An 11721-nucleotide genomic window follows, 5' to 3' on the forward strand; every position below is an offset into this window, starting at 1 on the left:
TCATTATGTCGCAGTGGAAGAAGTTTTATTCGCGGGCCTAAGATGCACACAATTGTCCCCGTCAATTTGGAAGAGCAAAAGAATACAATATAACTTCCAATTCATCTTACGTAAATAAGCAGTAGCAGAAAAAATCGTCCAATATATCTCCTGAGCACTATGGCGGCAACGACATTAAGGAAAAAATAGCCCCAGAACCCTTCGAAGTGAAAAGAAAAATATTTAATGCAAAGCGCGACCTTGGCTCTGATTTGCACTATCGAATATAAGCGCTTCAATTTATTTTGTAAAAAGGCACAGACTCAAGATTCTGAGCTATGTGCGGCATATTTAGCACTCATAGTTGGCGCGTGCTTTCTTCCAAGTAGTTCCAAAGACAACTTTCAGGGAGCAACCATTCCCTTTCTTGAATTGAGCATTCGCGTTGGTGTCACAACCAGCAGGGCGAGCGAAATTGGAGGATGAAAGAGAGCGAAAGCGAAGCAAAATAGAGTATGAAAGTACAGTGATAGCGAAGGGGGAACGAGGAGAAAAGGAAAATAGAAATGTGTGATTTATTGATTTATAGGAATGGAAAGGCGCGGTAACTGTCTCGCTTTTTGTGGACGCCTGATTAAACTGATTTATTTATAGGAAGGGAAAGGCGCGGTAACTGTCTCACTTGTTTTCTGTGGACACCGCAACCACGCCTTAAGGGAAGGGAGGAAGGTGGGAGTGAAAGTGGAAAGAGAGAAAGGAGCCGTAATGGAGGGCTACGGAGTAATTTCGACCACCTGGGGATCTTTAACGTGCGCTGACATCGCACAGCACACGACGCCTCTTCGTTTCGCCTCCATCGAAACGCAGCCGCCGAGGTCGGGTTCGAACCCGGGAACTCCGGCACAGTAGTCGCGCGTCTTACCACTGCACCACCCAACCGCGCCGCAAGGAAAGGAAGGTGGGAGTGAAAGTGGAAAGAGAGAAAGGAGCCGTAGTGGAGGGCTACGGAGTAATTTTGACCACCTGGGGATCTTTAACGTGCGCTGACATCGCACAGCACACGGGCGCCTTTTCGTTTCGCCTCCATCGAAACGCAACCGCCGAGGTCGGGTTCGAACCCGGGTACTCCGGAACAGTGGTCGAGCGTCTTACCACTGCACCACCCCGGGGGCGTATTTGGGTTTGCTCGGTACGGTGGCTCCGCAAGGGACAAAACGACAGAAAAGACGAAGAAAGCGGGCTGTTCTGACTAGCATCTACCGCCCCCAGGAGCTTAGCAGCCTAGCGATTAGCGGCGCATGCTTTTTCAATGGGCGTCACGTTGGACGCGGCACTAGCTTGTGTGTGACAGATACTGCGCCTTTCCCTTCCTGTGAACCAATTATTATTATTTTTATTATTATTAATTAAAACTGTGAAGATAATATTTAGCCAGTTAATTCGGCCGTTAACTAGACAATTCAGTGCCAACTTCGTGAAACGAGTCTTCCTCTATACTACTACTACTACTAATGATAATAATAATATTAATAATAATAATTAGCAGAGAAATATTACTGTGTATTATTATTATTATTATTATTATTATTATTATTATTATTATTTAGTAGTAGTAGTAGTAGTAGTAGTAGTAGTAGTAGTAGTAGTAGTAGTAGTAGTAGTAGTAGTAGTAGTAGTAGTATAGGCTCTCTCAAGCTAGTGCCGCGTCCAACGTGACGCCCATTGAAAAAGCATGCACCGCTAATCGCTAGGCTGCTCGGCTCCTGGGGGCGATAGATGCTAGTCGGAACAGCCCGTTTTCTTTGTCTCTTCTGTTGCTTTGTCCCTTGCGGAGCCACTGTACCGAGCAAACCCAAATACGCACCCCGGGAGGGAAAAATAGAAATGTAGGGCGGCAACGCGAGGGAGAAAGTGGGGGAGTAGGGTGTGGCTACAGCATAGGGAGTAAAGCGGAAGAGGTGGGTGTAATAATTATGGGCGAGAGTGGGCTTCTTTTATGCAACCTCGGACAGCCTGCTGGCTGCCAGAAATAAATAATGATAATAATTGGTCCACAGGAAGGGAAAGGCGCAATATCTGCTGCACTTGTAGCTGTGGACACCTGAACCACGCCGTAAGGGAAAGGAGGAATGGATGGATGGATGAGAAAACATTTTCATCGGCTTTAAGAGGTTAGGGTTCAGTTTGATTGTTGGCCGCGCCAGATGGCCGCCAGTTACGTCCTGTCGGCGATCTCTTCGGCCCACTCAGTGACCCGAGCCTGGATGGCCGGGTCCGAGCAGTGCAGCATGGCCTCCCACTCCTCCAGAGATGGAGCTGGCAGCATCCTTGAGTTCATTCCAAGAGCTAGGAGCCTATCGGTTGAGGTGTTTCTCGATAGTCCTAGTGTTGTCTTGTAAGCTTGACGGATGAGACACTCAACCTTTTGCTTTTAGTCTTATTAAAGGTGCAGACAGGGCAGGGTGTAGACTAGCCTGGTGATGACGAAAGCCTGAATGAATCGAAAGGTGTCGCGTTCTTTCATGCCCCTTCTCTTGTTGGCTATTCGCTTGATTAGTCTGGGTGTTTGGGTGGCTGTTGTGGTTAGCTAATGTTGCTAAATTTCTGTGGTTACTCTGAATGATCATGCCTAGGATTTTGATGGTGTCTACGTGTTTGATTGGCAGTCCTTTGAGCTCTACCTTGATTTCAGGAGGCAGAGGTCTGTTCTTTCGATTGCGGCCTTCTCGAACTACAAGGAGTTCGGAGAGTGTGAACATTCAAAAGCCGCCCTTAAAGCTTAAGTCTCGATGATGTTGACTGCTTCCTGAAGCGCACTTTCTATTTGGGCATCACTTCCCTAGTTCACCCACAAGATATATTCGTCCGCGTAAAACGTATGATGATGATGAGTCTTTGGGGTATTCTTGGGGCGGGGATACCGGACGCGGGTTATGCCGGCCTACGTCAGGCGGCACTTTTGGCGTCCAGGGGAAGGGGAGATGGGATGTTGGGAGGGGGAGGGGGGGAGAGGTCATTGTCTTGAAGCCGCTCTCGATGTCGTCAGCTTCATCGCCACCAGCAGGTCAGCAGGCCCGGTGGGAGGCTAAAGATGTGCAGCCAGGCCGGACTCCTCCAGGGAGGCCAGCAGGAGCTGGTAGGCTGCCAGGGGACTCCTGGCCGGGAAAAGCACCTGGTCCTCCGTGGCAGCAGGGAGTCCGAGGGCCCGGTAGCCTGCCTCCATCTTTCGACGGTGGTGGGCGTGTGCTGGGCACACACAAAGGAAATGTCCCAGCGTTCCCGCATCGCCACAGGAGGGCCATGCAGGGGAGGGAGCCTGGCCACGGACGTACCTCTCCGTCGGAGTCCTGGAGCCTCCGGTGCGGAGAAGTAGGAGAAGAGCTCGATCACTGCGGGCGGGCTTGTCGTAAAGGCGGTGGAAAGTCCCCTCGGCGATGCGCCGATCAGGGTGCAGGGCCCTCACTGCCTTCTTGAGGGGGAGACATACCTACCTGATTGGAGTGGGCCGCTTTGGCGAGTGCGTCGGCCTCATCGTTGCCCTATGCTGTATGCTGTAGCCCCTCGATGGCAGCAGGTGGACTTGAAAGTGGAAAGAGAGAAAGGGGAACCGTAGTGGAGGGCTGCGGAGTAATTTCGACCACCTGGTGATCTTTAACGTGCGCTGACACCGCACAGCACACGGACGCCTCTTCGCTTCGCTTCCATCGAAGCGCAGTCGCCGCGGTCGGGATAGAACCCGAGAACTCCGGCACAGTAGTCGGGAGTCTCACCACTGCACCACCGCGGCGGGGCAAGCTACCAGAAAGTCCACTTCCGATAAAGAGGCATTCACACGAGCTCTGGAATCCCTCTCTAAGCGAGAGAGAGAGAGAGAGAGAGAGAGAGAGAGAGAAGAAACCTTTATTTAGCCGGATAGTTATATAGGGCCGAGTTATATTGCCCTACTAGATGGCTAGCAGGTCAAGCCTGTTAGCGACCTCGTAGGCTGCTGGGCATCGCTGCTTACATTTTTTCACCGCCGGCCGCCGTGTCCGGGTTGGAGAACATCTCAGCCGGCCGGTACAAACGCTCCCCGAAGGGGAAAAAGAAGCGCGCCGCGGAGTTGGAGCAGATAAGATCTACCTTGAGACGACATCCTTAGCGCAAAAAAACACACGCACACGAGAGAAAAGGCGGGACAAGGGACAAGCGCTCTCGTGTGCGTGTGTTTTTTTGCGCTAAGGATGTCGTCTCAAGCTGAAAACCATCTAGCCCGTCTAAAAGTTCTTTTAAAAGATCTACCTTACCCGGGCCTTTTGTATTCGAGCCTTATCAGCGGGCCCCTACCATTTCGGACGAATTTATTTTATTTTGCGTGCTTTTTAAAGCGCAGCTCTTTGGCGCCCGTTCCTGGGTTTCGTGGCGTCGACGTTGTCCCTCGTTGCCAGCTCCCCTTTCACTCCCACCTTCCTTACTTCCCTTACGGCGCGATTCAAGTGCCCGCAGAAACAAGCGTGACAGATACTGCGTCTTTCCATTGTAACCAGCTCCACTTTCCCTCCCACCTTCCTTCCTTCCCTTACTGCATGATTCAGGTGCCCACAGAAGCAAGTGCGACAGATACAGCGCCTTTCCACTCCTGTGAACTAATTATGTAAGGCACGCTTCGGAGCTCAAGTGGAAGACATAACCACAAGTAGTACACACTGCTAAGATAATTCCTGAATAATGCTAGCGCCCACACCGAACATCAGGGTAACATGCGCAGTAACCGAGAATTCACACTCACAGAGAAAAGCATCATATTTTGATGTATATGCTGCAAGTTTGATAGTCCGGATCTCTAGCCGATCGTCCCTTCGCTTTCGAGGAAGGCCTGGCCCGGATCTAGGCCGCCCACATTTTCCTTTAAAACATATATTGCTAGAAATTCAATGAGACACTTGTTAACTTTGGCTACAGCGTTTTCAAGTCAGTTTAAGATATTTGCGAAGGTTCTTTCTTCTCGTTGCAGCTAGTGGCACCAGTCTCTTCGTCGCGCAACGTTTCTATGGGCCCACGCGCTGCCTCCCGAAACCTCCTGATAACTTAATTGCTCTTTTCATTTCTTCGACCACAAAGCTTCCTTTATGACAGTCAAGAACTGTTCATACTGCTGGCTGGGATGAATGAACATCTCAAGTCAAGGTTTTGGTTTTGTGCTCATTGTTGTCCGTGCGTGTGCAGTGCTGTTCTACAGCAGGTTCTTTGCTGCCAAATCACCATGATATGGTTGTTAGTGGAGTGTTTCTTGAAGGATTATGTGCGAAAAATAAAATAGTTAATTGTCGGTAATAGTACATAAATGTCTTGCTCGAAATCTTTGCCTCAATCTATTGAAAAAGGTGTAACAGCTGACGAGCTGCGCTCAAATTTCGCATTAGGGAGTAACGTAATCGTCGGCAATTTTTTTTTTCACTTAACTTGTTTCCCTGACTAGTAAAGAAACGTTAGTAGGTCAGAAACGGCTGTCTTGTGTACTTCTCCATTTCTGTCCTGCTGCGCGTGCGGCTTGAAACATCTCTTTTCGGCGACTCTTCATCACCCGTGTGAATGTGCGAGTTCGGGAGCGCGGGCGAGTTTGCCCAGCCCGTGACGTCGTGCACCTCCTTTAAACATCCATCCTTGTCGGAATCCCCCGTGTGAATACCCCTTAAGAAGTGGCTCCATGGTCACCACCGGAATCCTCGGCTATACTACAGTGCTTTAGAATATGGGTAGTGGGTTCAGAAGCCGGCGCGCTCCATACGATGCAGTAAGGCAGCGAGTGTCTACAGGTCCCTGATGCATGTGATGGCGCTGCATCTATCTTTAGTCAGCTAGACTCGGCGCGCCCGTGCTGCCCGCGAGCCCGGATGCCGCTAAGTCGCCTGCCGGTGTCCGTTGCTGTTTTTGCCGTTCTTTGCGATTATTTTTTACTTTGCGGCGTTGTAAGACTGAGGCGAAGCCGAATATTCGGTGTGTACGTTTATTTCTTAGGCCCCGGTTGCAAAACAGGATACAGTGGACTACATACGAGCAGCCGATCGCTGTGCCATAGGATGCATGTGAAACGATTTAAAGGTACATTGAACAAATATCCACGAATATTGAGAGAGCACCACAATTTCATTTTTAAGACACGATTACACTAGTACAGACACATAATCCGGGTTAGTTTTGAACGGACGGCTGTATTTTTGACGTTTTCTGAGCGGCCGCCGGGGCCGGAAGCAACGCGCCCTCAGAAACGTCATGGCCCCCCACGGCTCCTGCCCCTGAGCTGGTTGACCGGCTATACGCAGTGTCGATTCCCCCGCGTCGCGCCGCGTGCACAATGCTGCGGAGGGTGGAATGCTACAGATGAGGTCTAGGGGAACGCGCTGGGAGGAAAGGATGAGTTGTGTGCAGCGTGGTGTAAATTAAGCTGCGCACTGCGTCCGCTGTCCCGCGCGAAATGTCGCACCACAACTCCTTTCGGATGGTGTCCTTTTCCGCTCGGTACAGAGCCAATGACACTTTTTCCCCGGAGGACTTCGTCTCCATCTGGATCCGGATCTTCTGCTCCGCTCTACCGTCAAGCTCCGACGCTTTTGTAGCCAGCGATACCGCCTGGAGCCGCTACCTCTGATGAAGGGTGCGTGTTCGGCGCGTCTATATTGTAGTTCGGGTGGCGAAACTGGTGTGAACAAGGGTCTTACAGGTCACATTCGACTCGAGGAGACGGAAGAGGCGGTTCTCGAATACACACTTCACCGCTGCTTCCCGGGCAGTCAATAATGACCAACCCATGTCGCCTGAATGGTCTCGATAGGGATATGTTTGGGCAGCCTGAGTGCCATTCAACCTGTCTCCCTCTGGCGCCTCTCCTAAAATTCTCTCGTAAACGCTGAGAGACAAAGCACTGCATTTCGGCTTAGGTCAGGCCCGGGGCTCCCACCATCTTCCGATGCCATTGTGACCTGGTAACGGGGACAGGTCCGCACAGCCCGTTGGCCTCATGCCTCTTGTGTGAGCGGTCTTTGCCCTCAGGAATATCTGGTGTGCCGTCAAAGTATCTGCCCCGCACTCAGTTGAACGCCAAGGTACTTTGGTCACGTTTGTGACACTGTATTGGACTCGAGATCCCACACTCGATCAGGTTGGTGGCTGCGAGGACTCATACCGTAGCAACACACTTGGTTGAGCTAAAGCCCAGACCAAGCCGTCTCATTTCCACACCGAAAATGTTCTCCAAGCCCTGCAACTCCTCGGGGGACCCTGCCAACAGTTCGAAATCGTCGGTGTAGACTAAAGCTGGGATCTGTCTCCTCGCTGTGCTCAAAGGTGTAACAGGGTGTAACCGCATCCCGAGCAAAGGAGTGGCGATGGTTTACATAGCAGTGTGGCCACCGTTTTCGCTCTATAGTCTAGGTTGTATTAACTCTCTGATTAAGTCAGAAATACATCCACTTCCGCTTGGCATGTCGATTTCATGTCGTCATATCCATTAGACGTCAACATATTAGTCGTACGACAAATGTCGACGTATGTTTGAATTTACTTTTACAATTATTTTTGGTTCTAATTAGTTAACTAATTTCCTATCGACATACCTTTTCTCTGCAGTATCATATGGTAACGGACGAAATGGTTTTAATACAGGTGAACGTTGTATGAAGGACGGACGTACACGGCTCAGAAAACCCAGATCAGTCTGCGCGCGGCTCGCTTCCCCTGCTTCTTCTTCTTCTCTTTCTGCTGCTTCTCATGCGCCGCTACGCGGCGTAACAATTCCCCCCGGGGCAAACGATTCTCGTCCTCGAGAAAATTAGGCAGATCGAAGATGGCAGCACTTCAGGCGTGCCACGTGAACAACTTGTGTCTTGCGGGATCGGCGGTTATCCGTCGTGACTTCGGCGATAACGTAATTCACGTCATTCAGTTGGTCCAACACGACGAATGGGCCATCGTACTTGCAGAGAAACTTCTCATATAGTCCTCGCTTACGAATGGGCGTCCAAAGGCAGACGTAGTCTCCAGGGGAGTAACTGCACGACGATGCAGATCGTAGTATTCTTTCGAGTGGCTTTGAGAAGCCAGTGTGCGTAAACGGGCTATACGACGGGCTTCTTCTGCACGGCATAATATCTGGGAAACAGACGCATCGTCGTTGGGGAAAAATGGGAAGATGGTGTCAAGGAAAACGTGGGGAGTTCTTGCATAGAGTAAATAGAATGGAGAATAGCCGGTAACCGCATGATTTGCAGTGTTATAAGCGCACGTCACATACGGTAGCACTGCACCCCGTTGCGATGGTCAGACGAGACGTACATGGACAGCATGGTTGTCAAGGTGCGGTTGGTGCGTTCGGTGAGACCGTTGGTCTGCGGATGATATGGTGTCGAGTGTCGATAGTGTGAACCACAAAGTCGGAGAATTTCTTCCACGACATCAGCAGTGAATTTCTGACCACGATCACTTATAATAACACGGGGTGCGCCATGGCGAAGAATAACGGAATGCAAAAGAAACGACGAAACATCAGCAGCCTTTGCGGTAGCGAGAGCAGAGGTCTCCGCACATCTGGTAAGATAGTCAACGCAGACGATAACCCAGCGGCAGCCGTCTACAGTCTTTGGAAATGGACCGAGCAGGTCAATTCCAATCTTTTCAAAAGGTGAGGTAGGTGGCTTGACGAGTTGTAAAGGTCCGGTCAGCGTGGTGGTGCGTGCCTTAAGTAGCTGGCATTGTTGACATGTCGCAATGTAATGATTGGTTGTCTTATAAATTTGTGGCCAATAAAAACGCTGGCGAATTCGGTGCAGGGTGCGACAGAAGCCTATATGTCCAGAGTTAATGTCATCGTGTATGGCATTGAAAACTTGTGCACCGAGACTTTTTGGGACGACCAAAAGGAGGGCAGTACCGTCAACTGAGTAGTTCTTGAACGAAACACCGTCTTCAATAGTAAACTGCGTTGACACTGCTCTTCCTTCTGCCTCTTGTATAAGAGGCTGTAGTGACCGGTCGTTGCGTTGTGCTCGCCTAAAGGTGGCCATACTAGGAAACGTCGACGCGATTGAGGCTAAACACCCGTCGAAGCCGTCTTCATCATTAACGAAAGTCGGCAATGGGTGCCGTGACAAGCAGTCTGCATCACTGTGATGTCGTCCACTTTTGTACGCGACACCAAAGTTGTATTCTTGTAGGCGCAATGCCCAGCGCGCCAGACGACCAGATGGATCGCTATCCGATGAGCCAGCATAGCGAATGGTGGTAACTATGGTGAAGTAGCGTCCATATAGGTATTGTCGGAACTTGTGCACAGCGAACACAACTGCAAGGCACTGCAATTCGGTAACTGTGTAGTTCCGGTCACATTTTGTCAACGTGCGGCTGGCATATGCAACAACGTGCTCAGTCCCACTATGCAGCTGCTCAAGCACAGCCCCAAGACCGATGCCACTGGCGTCAGTGTGAACCTCCGTCACAGCAGAAGGGTCGAAGTGGCGCAGCAGGGGTGCTGAAGTTCAGCACCCCTGCTGCGCTGAAGTTAGGGAAGACTTGAGCAGATTGAAAGAGGATTCGCACTCTGGGGTCCACACAAATTGTGAATCCCTTGTGCAGTAGAGAAATAAGGGGGTGGGCAAGTTGCGCAAAACCAGCAATGAAGCGACGAAAATAAGAACAGAGGCCAAGAAAGCTCCGAAGACTTTTCAGGGTGCGTGGAGTTTCGAAGTCGCGTACTGCAGTAATCTTCTGTGGATCCGGTCTGATACCATCCTCGTTGACGAGGAACCCAAGAACTAAAGTTTGTCGCTCTCCAAAATGGCACTTCTCCGAATTCAAAATGAGGCCCGCTTTGCCAATGCATTCAAGAGCATTATGGAGCCTCTCATCGTGCTCTGGGAAGGTATTTCCAAAAATGATAACATCATCAAGGTAACACATGCATATTTCTCATTTGAGGTCACGAAGGATAGTGTCCATAAATCGCTTGAACGTCGCGGCCGGGAGCGTTGCATAATCCAAAGGGCATTACATTAAATTCGTATAAACCATCTGGTGTTACAAAAGCAGTCTTCTCACTGTCGGATGGATGTAGAGGAATTTGCCAATAGCCAGATCGTAAATCAACAGAGGAGAAATATGACGCCGAATGCAGACAATCGACAGCGTCATCAATGCGAGGTAATGGGTATACGACTTTCTTTGTTACCGCATTCAAACGACGGTAGTCTACACAAAATCGCCAAGAATTGTCTTTTTTTCGCACTAGGATCACAGGTGCGGCCCATGGACTGGAAGATTCTCGGATGATTCCTTTCTGCAGCATTTCGTCCACCTGTTCTTGAATTATCTTGCGCTCTGCCGGGGAGGCTCTGTAAGGTTTTTGGCGAATAGGGGATGCGTTTCCTGTGTTAATTTTGTGCTGTAGCCGGGAAGCTGGGAAAGGGCTACCCGATCCGTTTGAGGCAAAGTCGAACACTTGGGCATGCACTGTCAAAATGTCTTGCAGCATACGACGTTCACTAGATGGGAGCGATTTGTTGACCATGCTCTTAAACTCAACACAATATTCAGTCTTGTCTTTCGCGGCTCCTGTGCAATCGGAAATAATTCCAACGGTATGAGTCACATAATTCTCATATCTCGCGAGTGTCAAACCAGAAGGAAGACGGACATACTTTTCTGACACGTACAGCCCACAAGTATGCGCGACCATCCTCCGCCTCGAGGACTCCCCGGAGCGTAGCACCAAAATCTTTTTTTTTCGCTCCATTCGAGACATCTGGCTCGACCACTATTGAATGTTTACCCCTGAAGGATTCAGATGACTTCACGGGGAGAAACGTCGCCGTCATCGCAGGCAGCAGCACATCTTCCTTCAGGGCGAGAATTCCTTGATGACTCTGAGACGTGTTATCTACTAATGCGGGGATAATGTTCGGCTGCAAACAAATTTCACTGGCACAAAAGTCTAAAGTCGCACCACACTCACTCAAAAAGTCAACACCCAAGATAACATCATGCGTGGCACGTCTCAATACAACGAATTCTGTCCTATAGCACTCGTCACCGATTACAACTGAAACTGAGCACAGGCCAACCGGAACTAAAGTTTCACCCCCAACTCCACAAAACGTAGTGTTTTTGCCCCACACAAACATAACTTTCTGTCGAAGGCGGTTCTTAAGTGAAAGGCTCATAACTGACACAGCGGCACCAGTGTCAACCAAAGCATCCGTTTGAACATTGTCTATACACACTGACACTTTGTTCTTTAGCATGACGATAGGCAGAGGTATGCGTGAAAATGACCGTCCGGCGACCATGGAGGTTTCTTCCTCCATGCCGGCGACCTTACCTACATCGGTCGCACCACCTAGTTTCCCAGCGGTGGAGATACAAAGCGGCGACGTGGGGATGGCGAACGGGGTTGTCGCTGCGGCGGGGGAGTGATGCTGCGATCGCACACAGGGGAGTCATTCCGTGCATAGCGTTGACGCGAAGAGGGCCGATAGAAGGTAGCGGTTGCCTGCTGCTCCCACTGGGCACCATTCATGAAGCGTGATGCTCGTTGGACAGGGGGTCGGGTAATTTGACGACGCGGGCAAAAGCGGAAGATATGTCCGCTGCCCCCACAGCCGTAACATAGAGGTGGCTGGCGGCTCTGGTAGTTCACTTCAGGATCCCTTGGAGGCCGAGATGGGGCGACAGAAGCGCGACGAGGAGCACCCCGAGGCACTTCATCCGGATGAG

This window comes from Amblyomma maculatum, chromosome 3, assembly GCF_055883805.1.
Source record: "Amblyomma maculatum isolate TAMU_Amacu chromosome 3, ASM5588380v1, whole genome shotgun sequence".
NCBI classification, from domain to species: domain Eukaryota; kingdom Metazoa; phylum Arthropoda; class Arachnida; order Ixodida; family Ixodidae; genus Amblyomma; species Amblyomma maculatum.